General features: G+C 40.1%; 1 protein-coding gene across 4 annotated transcripts in view; it reads left to right on the top strand.

Moving 5' to 3' along the window:
* Window positions 1-10,640: 10,640 nt before the first annotated feature.
* LIN54 (lin-54 DREAM MuvB core complex component) overlaps window positions 10,641-14,998 on the top strand; it is a 50,570-nt gene continuing 46,212 nt past the window's right edge. For 2 of the 4 annotated variants that reach the window (XM_011356347.2, XM_011356350.2), the window contains exon 1: window positions 10,641-10,793. The gene's annotated coding sequence lies outside the window, so the exon portion shown is untranslated. Of the gene's footprint in view, window positions 10,794-12,808; window positions 13,089-14,998 lie in introns of those variants that run through there. The other 2 variants (XM_011356348.2, XM_011356351.2) reach the window with 2 other exon arrangements.

The following is a 14,998-nucleotide window of genomic DNA, read 5'->3' on the forward strand; positions in this document are numbered from 1 at the left end:
TAATAACACATCCTTTCACCCTAGAAACTGTACATTTGGATGACAAAGTATACGGTTACCCTACCTTTATATGTAATTGTGTTCGTTACTTATATAACCTTACAGAATTTCTTCCTGCAAATGAGTATAAATTTTTATCCTTTCTTACTTTTAGAAAAGATAACATACCATATCATTATTCTGCATTTTTTTTTTTTCACTTTTCTGGGCGATCTTACCATGTATGTCCAGAGAGCCTCCTCATTCTGTTTTAGAGCTAAAGAGTATCACATGTAAAGAGGGGATGCCATAGTTTATTTAATCCTTATAGCTGGATACTTAAGTTGTTTTTAATCAGTCAACCAATGCTGCAATGAATAACCTTGTATCTACATCATTTTATGTGTGTACAGGTTAAATATATTTAAAGAAGAGACTCAAAGAGTAGATATACTTCCAGTTTTTATAGATATTGCCAAATTGCACTTTACAGGGATGATAGCATTTTTGCCTTCCCAGCAGCAATATGTAGGAGTGCAATTTTCTACAGCCTTGCCTACAAAGGATGTCAAACTCTTGAATTTTTGCCATCTCGATATGTGAAAAATAACATGTTCCCTTCACTGGGAAGAGGAAAGAAAAAACCAAACAAGGAAATCCTTTAAGAAAGTGGTGTGGAGATTGCCCACACCAATTCATATCCATTGGCAGGAACTTCAGCAAAGGAACATGTCTAGCAACAATGAGACTGGAAATTTAGTTTCCAATTGGGCAGGCTTTGCCCACGAAAAAGGACAATCAGCCGTCTCTACTAGTGGGTCCATCTGACCACCTAAATATGTTTGTATCCTTCTTAACTGTAGACCACTCTCATAGGTAAAGAGCAGAGTTCAATTTCTTATTCAGATTCTATATCACCTCTGCTGCCAGACCACGGGAAACCTACAGAACAAAGAAAGATTCCTGCTGGGATTACTAACAAACCATTTACAAATACAGTGAAAAGAAAATAGAGTCTTTAAGTCATACCCTATACAAAATAAACACTACATCCAAAAACCATGGAGAACCTATGGAACAAAGGCTGGGGATTGCTAGCATGCTTTCATGCTACATACCCATGCTCACTACGTACCTATATCTTTCATATTGCACACCCATATCTTTCATACTGTATACTCACACATACCATCAGAGGAAAATAGGTAACCAAAGTCTTTAAACTGTAATTCATAGAAACTAAGAATGATATATAACTGAATGCCCCAAACACTTGGGGTCTGTTTTTTTTTTTTCTCATTGTCTTTTTTCTCTCAATCTGTCTTTTTCTCTTTGTCTTATCTCTCTGTCTCTCTGTCCCTCTCGGCTCTCTCATTTTCTGTCCTTGAGAGTAGACTATGTCTCTGTGGAGCATTACTCCTTCTGTAATAAACTTTGTCTCTGACTCTGACACGTGCTTGAATGCTTTCCTGCGCTCAGACAAGAACCTTCCATCTCTCGGTGCAGTACTTGAATGTCCACTTGGGGGATTCACTCTGTCCTGCATCACTTACTCTACATTTATTCCACATGTTGTTAGTGCTGTGTGACAAATTTGTTCTAGAGTAATCTTGTGTTTCCTAGCCAAACCCAGAATTAGCCACTTCTTCAAGAAGTCCTTGTTCCTTTAGTTCCTTTTAGGAATTGACATTTACAGATTACAGTCTGAGTACTAGGGAGTCTCAATGCTACTACATTGGTCATTTGAGGAACTTTTCATAGGACAAAACTAGGAAATATATATATATTTTCAGGATAAAACAATTCATGAGTATATTGATACTTCCAAATCCAATTTAGGTGATTTTACTTAACTTCTTCTATATTATATCTGTATCTCCTTCCACACCCAGAATCCCAGTTCATATGTACATAGAGGATTATAGAATCAGTATATTCCATAATAATTCATTTTATTCATCTTACATTATGTACACAACAGCCTCAGTGTAGCAATACTAATACTGCCACCCCCAATATGATTGTTAAAAAGAGTTCACTGTTTTCCTGCTATTCCTCTCCCCATTTTCTCTCATTTTATAACTATACTATGTCTATATTGTGAGCACATATAGCCATTACAAACAATACTTTCTTCCTTTTAATCCTCATTTTATCTTAGTTATGTAAGTAATACATATTTAATGTTTACCATCAGCTCTTGTATTGATATCGCTCTAGCTATCTTGGTTATCTGAAGCTAATTCTTTAACAGGAAGGGCTCATGGAAACCATATTCTTGCATGTTCTTGTATGATAGTAACATCCTGTGTCTTTTATGTTTGAAAATTAGCTTCATTAGATACAATAAACTTTGTCTCACTTTTCCTGAGAATCTTAAGTGTGGCACTCCATTTTCTTGTGGTAGAAAGCATTACTGACAAATATATCAGTGTAATTTCTTTCCCTTATAAATCACCTACTCTTTTTACCTAGATGCCCCCCAAGTTTTTCTCCTCTAATATCAGGTAATTTTACTAGACTTTGTGTTGGTGTGGGTCATTCTTGGTCAATATTCTCAGGTACACAGTATATTCTTTCAATATGTAATTTATTTCAACATCTTTAATTATGTTTTATGTACTTGTTCTATTCTTTTTCTTTCTTTAGAAACTACTACTATCTATATGTTAGATCTTCTTTACCTATCTTTAATCTTAGTCACCTTTCCTCAAAATCTTTTTTTTCCACATCTTTTTTATTTAAATATTTTTTTCCTTTTAACTCTCTAATTCTCTTAAGGCATTATTCACTATTTATTTTACTTCTTGTTTTCCTCCTAGTTTAGTCTTCATTCCTAAAATGTTATTTCTATTTCTAATTCTTTCCTGAGTTTTACCACTTATTCTGGGTGTTTCTAATTTTTTTATGTTGTTCTGTCATGCTCTGTATCATTTTCTTTTCAATTTAACTAGTGTGAAATTTGTATTAAGGTTTTTTAAAAAGTATGTCATATTTTCAGTTGAACTAGTGATTACCTTCCCTTTTCTGACATTCACTATCAAACACTTTTTCTGTAATATGTGAGAACATGAGAACAGGTATTCAGCCATTTCCTCCCTTCCAGACCCTTTAGTACCCCACTGCCTCTTTATTACATTTCATATTAGTTTTATTTGAGATCTTTAGAAAAATGTGTGATCTTTAGAACCTATTTACTTCTGCCCCTCTGTCCCCACATAATTCCTAGATTTTACTAAGAAAAATTGGTACTTTTATTCCATTTCACAAAGTATTTGGTTTTCCTCTGCGGTGTGTCTCTTCTATTTTAGGAATCCTTAATTTACCACTTGTGTTATAATTCTCAGTTACCTTATCATTATTTACTCATATTACTATAAAAATTCAAAGAAACTACCACAAATTTTCCTTCACTTCATCTTCCCCATCTTGATATGTGGTCTCTGTTCTGATTGTTTTATTGCTTGGTAGTATTCGCTCTTAAGTGATCCCTCAGACTCTGTGCATGAGTAACATATTTTTTAATCCGTGTATATCCACAAATGTCTTTCTATCATCCCAACTGTTGAATGAGATTTGGGCTGAGCTGCTGGCTGTCCTTTTCCCTGTAAATATTACTCCAGTCTTCTAGCCTCCACAATTTTAGCTGAAAAGTCCAGCCAGTGATCTCTCTCTCCCTACCCCTCCCCTTCTCTCTCTGCCTCTCCCTCTCCCTCTTCCTTCCTTCTCTTTAGACACTGAATATGCAAACAGGCAAGGCAAGACCATGTATAAAAATAAAGCTCTGACCCACAATCTGCAGCACCCATCCCAGGAAGCCAAACAACTTCTGAAGCAGTCAACCCAAACTAACAGATTCTTGAATTTTTGCCCCACTCCTGATTTAGTACCAACCAGAGGAAGCCAAGTATGCTCCCGTAACCAATCACATAGGATACCTCACTTCAAGTTAGGCTGTTTGACAGCTTCCCCATGCCAACAGCCTCTAATCAGGCATACCTAAATTCCCTTTTGCCACTTTAAAGCTTCCCCATTCCTCTGCCTGCCTTTGACCCACTGTTAAACACAGTGATTGATGGTGGCAGACTCCATTGCTATAGAAAGCTCTGAATAAATAGCTTTTGCTTGTTCTCATTTGGTCAATCTTCATGTTTATTTCCACACCTTCCTCCCTCTCCTCCTTCTCCCCTTTCCCTTCAACCACTTCTCCCTCCCCCAGCTCCCTGTCCTCTTTGTTGTTTTTCTTCTTCTTTCCAGAGGTAACTTGTTCTTTCCATCTGGAAGTTTTAAAGATCTCTTTATAGAGGTTTTCATCAGATATGCTTTTCTCATTATTCTTACCTGAAACTCAGTGACCTTTTTCGTCTGCAAATGCAAGTCTATCTTTGGGTCAGGGAACTATTCTATCATTGTTTAATTGTTACCTTTCTTTTACCTGTTCCTTTCTCTCTTTCTGGAACTCCAAATAGTCATATATCAGGTCTCTTGGATTTATCTTCAAAGCGACTTGCTTTTTGCATCATAATTTCTCTTTGTAGTTTTTACCCTGTGATTTGAGAGATCTTTTCCACTTTTGAGGCCATGTAGCAAGATTGAATCATCCTCCTTCAATATAGCTTCAATATTGTGTTTTTAAAATCATGATTTTCATATGTTTACTTGTATAAAAATGTTATAGCTGCTTTATTTATAGTGACACAAGTGAAACTATCTCAAATGTTCATCATCAGGAAAGTGAATAAATAAGGTGTGGTATATTCACTCATAGACTACTACTCAGCAGTAAAAAAGAAAAAAACTGCAGAGACGTGTTAAAAAAATTCAGCTGAGTAATTTAAAGATCTAATTGGCTTTATTAGGTGATTCATGAATCAGGCAGCATCCCATCTAGCAACTAGAAGGGCACTCCAAGGACTTGCGCAAAATTATAGGCAGAAAGGGACAAGAAAGTCAAAAGAGTGGATTATTTCAGGCAAGGTCATCTTTCCTTAGGTGAGTCTTAGCAAGCAGATTACCTCACTAGTGCTGACCAGGGAATTCCAGACTGATTGATTTAAAATTCTACTCCTGGGAGAAGCTGAAACTGCAGTTTTGTTAGGTATTAAGTCTTTATGAGACTTAGCAAAAATGACTCCATTTTGAGTTTCTTGTTTCTTTTTTAACACATGCAACAACATGGATGAATCTCAAAAACAATATACTAAGTAAAAAGCGCCAGACATATAAAATAAAAAATTACATATAGTAGTCCCCCCTTATCTGCAGGGTATGGTCCAAAACCCCCGGTAGATACCTGAAATAGTGGATAGTACCTAACCCTATATATACTGTGTTTTCTCCTATACATATATACCTATCATAAAGTTCAATTTATAAATTAGGTACAGTAAGAGATTAACAATAACTAATGATAAAATAGAACAATTATGATAATATACTGTAATAAAAGTTACGTGAATATGGTCTCGAAATATCTTGGTGTACTGTACTCACCTTTTCACTTAAAGGAAGCACTTTATGGCTTCTCTTTGGCATATCTAATTGCCAGCATCACTACTCTTGTGCTTTGGGGCCATTATTAGGTAAAATAAGAGTAACTTGAACACAAGCACTACGGTGCCATCTCAGTCAATCTGGTAACCTGATTGGCTGCTAAGTGACTAGTGAGTGGTAGCATATACAGCATGGATAAGCTAGACAAAGGGTTGATTCAGATCTTGGATAGGATGGGACATGGCAGCATGAGATTTCATCACAATACTCGGAATGTGTGTAATTTAAAATTTATAAATTGTTTATTTCTGAAATCTTCCATTGAATATTTTCAGACTTGCCTATGATGACCATAGCTTGACTGTCACAAATTGCAATTCTCTGCTATTCCTGAATAAACTCATTTTGCTGGTAATATAACTGGCTATTTTATTTTTGAGGTTGACATTATGGTTCCATCTACATATTGTTCTAAATCAGAAGAAACTAATCTATGGTGATAGAAAATCAGAAATTGCCTGAAGGGGGATATGATTAAGGGTGGGAATTTACTAGGAAGTATAGCAGGTGATAGAAATGTTGTATATGTTAGTAGGAGTGTGGATTATATGGGTGTGTGGGTTTATCAAAGTTCAGCAAACTGTACGCTTAAGATCTGTGCATTTCACCGAATGTAAAAACTCAATTTAAAAAGAGAATAAAACCATACTTATTTCCCACAGTCTTGTGTGTATGTGTTGAATTTAGTCTTCTTAAGTGCCTTTATGTATGTATTTATATATTATTTATGGTTTAAGTTATCTCTCGCAGTTTCAAAGATTAATGCTTATCCAGCCTTAGAAGAAGAGAAGTTTCAACATAATTGTTCTGCTTCTCTAAAGCTCCTCTGGTGTCAGGATGGCCAACAGTTCCTCTTAAGAACAGTGTCCAGCCAAGTCCTATTCTTCTACTTGGAGGTCCATGGATCTTCACACGCTACACTCTTTCCATTTTCCAGTGTGTTCTGATCGTCTTCCCTTTTTATCTCTAGACTTACTATAACCTTAGGTTTCATTCATGCCACCTAGTACCCACTGTCTGCTGGTTCCCGTATACTCAAGTGGAGTCATATAGTTGAATTGGAAGTGAGAGAAGGGTGAAAGAGATGTAATAGCCTGATTCATTTTTGTAAACAAGGTACTCAAAGCTGTGTGCCTTGTATTTTGTAAGTGTTCAAAAAATATTTATTAAATTGAGTAAAGAACATAGTTGTGTAAATAGGAGTCTTAGAAAATCCCAGCATGATTGAATGAGATGTGTCCATCTAATTTTTCCTTCTCTGGGGATGGCACTAAAATCAAGGAGTTCGCAAATCCAAAGACTGAGTAGGAACTTATGTCGGTAAGGTGAAGAAGACGGTCCAAAAGCCACCAACCGTGGCCATAACCAGAAGCAGACAGTGGAACTTGGGTTGTAAAGCTCTGAGAGATAGAAAGATAAGTAGGAAGTGGTGCGTTAAGAGACTAAGTAGAAGGACCATCCTGGGTAAAACTGTGATGAGAATTGTGGTCCAACAACAGAGACCCTCAAATTCTTTTAATAAGATAATACCTGGAGGAGTTCCAGCTTTTGCCTCAGTGTAGAAAGCTGGAAAAAGCATTGCTCCCACCACTACAACAATAAATTAGGTAATCTACGAAATCATAACTTTTACTGAGCCAGTCAGAGAGCTGAGGTCACCAGGCAACAACAAGCCTGAAATCTAAGGAAAGATAGGTACTTCTAAACTGGGCCACCTGTGGCAAAGCATGGGAAGGAAGATACTGCAGCCATACAAACAGGAAAGAAGAATTCTGCTAAATTGTTAAATAACTTGCTAAAGACTGAGTGTAGGCTGGCATGAGAATCCCAGTCATAAGGGGAGTTCACATCCACTCCCAGGCTCTACTCTAGAGACCTCCACTGAGCACCCAGGACAAAGATTGGGGGCAGGGTGGGGGTGGGAGACACAGAAAGACTGCCAGGTGGTACCGGCCTAGAGGAGAGGAGTAGCTGCCACTGCAAGAAAGGCAGTAAGAAGCCCAGACCCTTCTACCCTAAGGAACAAAAGACTTAAATTGATAAAGGATGGTAACAAGCCTGTTGTTCCTCAAGGGACAGGTGGAGACCCGTTGCAGCTGGAGGAATAGGAAAAAGAAAAAACACCCTCTAATCCTGGGAGAGGACTGGAAACTGGGCCTAGACCATTAGAGGTCATAATACTGAGCGAGTGTCCGGATCACCGAGACCCAGGGCCACAGAGTCTGCCTAAGAATAAAGTTGGAATAGGACTGCAGGGAAGCTGTCTTCCTACCCCTCACCCTCATAATCAGACTAGCAAGCACCAAGTAACAAGCAGTTTACTGCAGGGAAAAGGGTATGAGCTTAGAGTGACCCTCTCTGAGTGGCAGGAGCACAGAAGGCCTAAAGCTGGACTTATATAACAAATGGACTCATGAACTAAGGAACCTCTGAATAATTTCTTGGAAACTAACCTAGTTTAAGAAATTTTTATTAACTAGTGTATACTTTGTACATAGCAGTATACCTGGTACATAATAGGTAAACTAGTAATACATTTTGTTTTGTCTATCGATAGTTCTACCCAACTCATACCTCTGTACCACTAGCTTTTCATTTTTTTCTATCCCCACTATTTATTTTAAAAGCTCTATTTTTTCTATGTATTTATTGTCACTTCCTCTAGAACTGTGTTGTCCACTACTATAGTCATCAGCCACATGTGGCTAAACTTAATGACAAAATGGAAAATTCCATTATTTAGGCACAGTAGCCACATTTTAGTTGCTTGACAGCTACGTGTGGCTAGTGACTACTATATCAGAGAGTGTGGATATAGAAGAGTTCTAGCACTGTAGAAAGTTACTGTGGCTAGAGCTGCTCTGTCTTGCTTACCACTTTTTTTCCCAGTGCCTTGCACAGTGCTTGGGATCTGGTAGATGTGATCAAAAAATATTTGCTGAATAAATGTTTTTAGTTCATCTGGAAAAGCCATTATGTAAATGAAAAGCAAAGATCCTCTCTTGAAATACAGATGTTTTGAATAGCTGTGGCTCTTAAGAGTGAAAATCCTTTCTTTGAAGAAGTGAAAGATTAGATTACATTTTAGGCTGTATTGTAGCTTTATTAATAGTTTTTAGTCACTGAGCACTTACCATATGCCAGGTGCTATTCTAAATGCTTTACACATACTACCTCATTAATCTTCACACCACTTTGTATGTATACTATTTCTAATTTACAGATGAGAAAACGGAGATGCAAGAGGAAAGTAAGTTGCCTAAGGTGACAAACTATTAAGCAAGAGGGTCAGAATTTGGGCCCAGGCAGTCTGGCTCCAGAGGCCAAGTGATTAACCGCTAGCTTAGCTCTTTGTGATTATTTTAAATAAAGACTAATTAGTCTCTCTCTTTCAGTATTTAAACCTTTTTTTTTTTTTTTTTTGTATTTAATTGCATTTAGCTAGGACATCCTGAAAAATGTTAAATAATAGTTGCTAAAGCCCTGCATCCTTTTTGGGCCCCTGACTTTAATATATGTTTGTTCCATTTCATTCTAATGTATGATGCTACTGCTGTTTTCTGATGACTATCTTGATCCAGTTAAGAAAATGGATCTTTCATTTCTAGTTTACTAAGAATTTTTAAAATACAGTGGATCCCTGTAGAATATCATGTGGCTTTTGCCCTTTAATTACATGAGCAGATTTCTTAAACAACCATTCTTGAAATAAATTGCACTTTGTCATGATGTGAATTCTTTTTTATTACCACACTACTGGATTTTATAGCTTAACACTCAATTTTATCTTTGTAATAAAATCATAGTAAGAACAGAAGAATTTCCCACTTTTTTTTTTTTTTTTTTTAGTACTGTTTGCCTTGGTTTTTTGGTATCAGGGTAATGTTAGCCTTGTGGAATAAACTGGGAAATTTTTCATTTGGTGGGGATTCTTTGTTTCCCTGGATGGATGTTTTCTCACACTAGCTCTCAAGGCTCCTTCCTCCTGAACAGGGTTCACCTACCGATCCCAACAAAGCCTGTGTATCATTCAGCTTTCTCACGTTCCTTGCATAGGCAGCAGACCTCACTTTCAAGCCTTTGCTAATTTCATGTCCCTTACCTTGCTAAACACTAACCATTGAGTTTGAGGTGGGAGTTAGGGAGTAGTGTTGATTATGGCAGAAAAGATCCTTTGAGGCAGAGACTGTGTTGCTATTTGACACTCCTCTCTTCATTTAACCCTCAGAATCCTGGGCTGTATTTTTATTTTGTAGATGATAAAAGAAACTTGATAAATGTTATATATTAATAAGTGAGGTGCCAGAATTTAAAACCAGGACTGCTTCATTCCAAAGTCATTGCTACTTCCACTGCCTCTCACCTCCTCCATTGTGTTCTAGGCCCTCACGTTGACCTTTATGTCCTTTGTGCTCCATTAGCAATTATAGACTGTACCACACTATTCTACATCGCTCTTGTATTTTCTTTTGTTTCTTATGTAGTTCTTGTCTCACACAGAGCAGTTATTAACTGAATAATCTCTCAGTGCCTGTTCATCCGACTCCAAATTTCGGTCTTTTCTTATTTTATAATAAAAGAGCGGGAAAAATAAAAGAAAAAGGTGACTAAATAAATAATTTTGATTGTGTTGGTCTTAGCTGTATACCGCAAAAAAAAGTCCCTTTCAAAATAAGTTTAACTCTGCGTGATCGCCCAAGGGCTTTTTAACGACCCCTACAAAATTGGTGCCTAAAAACCGAAAAGATTTGGCATTTGTGAATATTGATCATCTCCTCACCCAAGCACATCTAACAGCTGCAGGATGCTGGAAATCTCACCTACGACGGACTTCCTAACAAGGAACGCTAGATGAGGCAGGCCCTCACGACTGCGTAATCCCCCTCGCAGCCTCGGCCGGATGGAACATTCCGTACGAAAGCTTTGACAGAGCTCCCACTCAGTCACGTGGAGCTGGAGCGTACTCGCCGCGCCTAGCGGAATGACGCGAGCTCGGGTTGCCAAGGGGAGGGCCAGCCGCCGCGGAAGGGGCGGGGCGGAGGAAGCCGATCGGGGAGGCGGGGCGGGCGGAGTGGAGGGGTGGGCGGAGAGGGGCGCGCGGGCGGGGAGGGCCCAGCGTATTATGGGATGCGGCGGTGGAATGGCGCTGGGCGCGTGATTTTGAACAAACCCGGGTCTGTGTCTCGGAGGCGCCGCCGCCGCCGCGGCTGCTGGGAGCCCAGGGAGCGCGGCGCGAGGAGGCGGCGGCGCCGCCGGCTTTGGTGAGTGTCAGCCACCAGGTTGGAGGCATCTGGGCGGGCGGGAAGGGGCGCTAGCCCCCACTGCGGGTGTTGGCGCGGGCGGAGGGCGCCGGACCGCCTCCTCTCGGAGCCGGGCTAGTGGGTCCTGGCGGAGAGCGGGAACCTACTGGCTAGGGGTCTCCGCGCCCCACCCCTGGGCCACAGGGGGCGGGAGTATTCTCCCGGCTCGGCCCCTTCCCGCCCGCACCCGGGAGGGCGGCTGTCACCCGGCAGCCCGCCCTTCCTGGCGGTCTGGAGGATGGGCTCCCGCGGCTGTTGACACGCACAGTGCGTGGCCCGAGAATCCGGCCGTGTCGGCCCCGGGTTTCTGGGAACCGGTTTTGCTGCTGTGTCATTTTGTACCAGCCCCTCCTTTCCCTGCTGCCCGCCGCCCCGTTCTTCCTACGCCCCTTTGTATGGTGTCTTCTTCGTGAGTGTCCGTTTTCCTCGCGAAGCCCACCAGCCAAATGTCATAATGTTCCCGAGGTGCACGGGGAAAGGGAGCGGGCCGGGGCTTAGCTTGGCCAAGCAACGGTAAACAATCAGAGTGCGGGTGGACGGGGCTGGTGGTGGGAAAATAAAGTTTAATGATGAAGACAGTGGGAAGACGTGATATTCTCAGTCTCTAGCAGGCTGCATGTAGAGGCGGCGATTAGGTTGGGTGGTAAATAACACTCGTTTAATACTGAATCTACCGACTTTTATGTAGAGGTGTCATTCAAGCAAGGTAAGGAAATGAAATGGCTTTTTCAACTTCCACCTCACTCTTCTTAGACTAACTTTTTTAAAAAAATAGAGTGGCCTTATTCCAAACGTTGAAATTCAATTTGCTCATTGCAGATAGGTTTTTTAGAGCTTATGCCGTAGTTGAATGGTAGGTATAGAATTCAGCTTTTGAATGGGTGATTATCAGATATTTCTGAAATTAACAGGGAGGCAAATTTAGTTTTTAGAAAGGTTCTGGTCTCGTTAGAAGCCTTGCAGCTTATGTTTTCTTGTTACTTTTAATAATTAAAAATATCTGTGTTCTCTTTTAGTTATTAAACCATGATGAGAAGAACTGGTGGGCGTTGGTGGGTAACTCTGGGGTCTTGTTGTAAAGCAAGCTGTTAAGTTTCACTGTGTAGAACAGCAGTAGATGGTTTGTTGTTGTTTTTTTTTTTTGTTTTTTTTGTTTTTTCAATTTGTTGACTTAGATCCCAAAAGCATGGCAAGGAATTTTAGCTTAGAGGTATATTTTCTATATTTTAGAAATTGTTCATTCATGAATAAGATCAATATCTTTTAAACGTAGTAGCACTTTGTCTTTAACCAATAACAAATTGAAAGTCACAGTGTTCATAGACTTTAATGATCAAGTGAAATCAAGTGGAGAGGTAAATAGTTCAGAACTTTATTTTAAAAATTGGATGTTTTGACCCAGCATCTGCATGAGGATTAGTGCTTGTAATTACAAACGTGTCAGAGGTCAGACGTGTATGTGGAAATAGCTCATTCTGTCAAAGTAGTGCTGACAGTGGAGGAAAATGTTACAGTTTATGAAAGATATTAAAGGTCTTGATCATGTTTTTAGTGTCTGAGATGGGTATAGTGAATAAAATGTATTCCATCACTTGTCAGGTTGCTTTTCCGAAAATGAAGGAATTTGGGTTCTTTATTGTCCTTGTCGCCTTCTCCATGGCTTTTGCTCTTCAAAACAAAAAATACGCCGGACGGGGGACCCCGCAGGTAGCGCGATTTCCTTTGGCGTGGCTCTCGGGCCCACAGGAGCACTGTCTTTCGTTGTAGGGTGAAAGGTCTCGTCGTGGGCTGTGTATGCGTTTGTATCTCCCTGTGCATTTGAAGGTTGGCGGGGCTGGCCGGAGGTTTCCCCGGATATGTGGGTGTGCGCCTCTCGGGAGGGGAGGGCTGGGGAAGGGAGGAGGAGGAAGAGGGAGGTTACTGGCGGCGGCGGCTGCGGCGGCCGGGGCTTGGGCTGTCGGGGAAGCTGCTGAGCTGTGATGGTGATGACGAGGTGAAAATGGCGGATCTTTCGAAATACAATCCCAGCCCCTGACATACCAGAGGCGGCGGCAGCGGTGGCGTAGCCACCCGGGCTCCCTCCTCGGCCGCGGGGTCCCCAGTAGCGCCGCACTTCGGGCAAACTGGGAAAGGAAACAGCTGGCCAGAGCTACCGTGCACAGGCAAAACAAGCACCGCCCGGGCTTGGAATTGCTCGGGACCTTCTGGAGCCCCCACCTCAGCGCCGGAGGGAGGAGAAAGCAGCAGCCGCTGGAGGTAGAGGAGAAGGGGGTACCCCAGGGGGCTTCTCTGTCTTGAGATCTCTTTATTTATCGGGAGTGGGGGAAAGAATTGCGTTGTGGATCAAGGAATGACTAGCCCAGAGTGCGAAGAATTAGAAGCCTCGTAATGACATCAACATTATTCTTTGAGTGTTAAGAGGGCTCGAGTTTGCTCTGATACCTAAGGCTGCTGCTGAGGCCTAGAGGAACCGCTAGCACTGATCCCGATTTTCTGATTTAATATTCAAAATATCCACTCTGGCGGTTATTGGTTTGATGATGTTCGGCCGTTTATGGGGTTGTATGTTCCTTTAGGGAGGCAGAGCATTGGCATTTTATTCTGCATTTAAGATCTTGTCTTAGATCATAGTCTGTAACTTGTTGGGGTGTGGATGCTCACATTTTTGAGCATATGGACCAGTTTTGTAACAGTTAGAAATGCTGTCTTTTTCTTTTATGACTCTGTCATTCATAAAGTGACCCCTTTGCCCCTACCATTGGGAAATAACAATTGAGATATTGTCAGACATGTTTTATATTTATGCCCCCCCCCTCCCGATCTATTTCATGAATTCAGAGCGTAAAGTTATAGAAAATTTTGCAGTAGATTTTATAATCCAAGTGTATTACGGCTCTGGGAGCTCTATTTTGGTTCACAAGTTTTACCTTTATTGTTAAATAGGAAGTTGTGGTGACTTGATGCATGCTTCTGATGTGAGTACATTAACTTGATAAAGATGAATTGAGAACTCTTATTCTAAATACTGGAGCCCTTTGTTAAAGAGCTGGAGAATTGGATTGATTGACTTTATAACAGCTATAGTTTAATTTTGTTAGGTTACCTAAAGATCCATGTATGTTTTAGATTGTGCTGCAGATCCCTAAGGTTTCTGTCTCCTTAAACACAACAGTCGTGTTACCGAAAAGTTTCACGTGAATCCAATTTTTATGTATTAATTTTGAGCCCTCTGTTTTTTTCCATCTTTTGTAGTGGGAGACTGGGTCAGTGATATTGAGTGTATGAGAGTGAACAGAGAGGTGAATATTTAAGAAATGCCTACTGATAATCTAATGATTAGCAATAATTTCCTTATCCAAGCTTTCTACAAAGAGATGATGTCATGGTATGTCATAAGCATCATACATCATGTATTTTATTCACAGGGGAAATATTTTTGTGTATGCGTGTACATAGCTTGGATATCGTGGCTTTCACTCATTAGAAGAGTAAGAGTCCAAAAATTTTAGGGGAACTAACTGAGAGGTACTCAGAAGGTTTAGTTAATGAATTTTTAAAAATCATTTGTCTGATGTTCTTATAATATCCAGTAGGAATTTGATTCTGATTTTTTTTTTCTTTATAGATTTTATGTTGCAATTATTTGGTCTGTGCCAGTCCAGCTGCCAAGTTAGTAGTAAGACTAAGAATTTTAAAAACATTAAAATAGGGAGATTAAAATGCTTTTTCATTGGCTTTCTTTTTCTTTTAACCACAGAGGGCTGTTGTCTTTTTGTGATTCTTCTTGCTTGTCTTTAAAGACCAGTTTTTAGATTGTGGTTAGAACAATTTTCTATTAATAATAAGCGTGTTAGAAAGAAATGAAGGAAGAGTTATGCCACTGGAGATAGTCTGGTGTCTTTTTGTGGGGGTGGGGGGTGGAGATCACACATTTTCATTACTTTTTTCAAGTATTACTGTTGGTTATATATATGTTGGTTTTACATACTGTTCTGAGGGTAAGAGGATACCTCAATATTATTGCTTCAGGGAACTTTCAGTTTTGAAGCCTTGAAGGTGAAGTTGGAAAGATGGGGCTTAGTAGGATTTTAAGGGCTTTAAGGCCTCGAGAATTAGAGAAAATTTTTAAATAAGAGTGACAGCCTCAGAGATGCACTGAGGAGATG

The sequence above is a fragment of the Pteropus vampyrus genome, unplaced genomic scaffold, assembly GCF_000151845.1.
Source record: "Pteropus vampyrus isolate Shadow unplaced genomic scaffold, Pvam_2.0 Scaffold25, whole genome shotgun sequence".
Classification (NCBI taxonomy): Eukaryota; Metazoa; Chordata; class Mammalia; order Chiroptera; family Pteropodidae; genus Pteropus; species Pteropus vampyrus.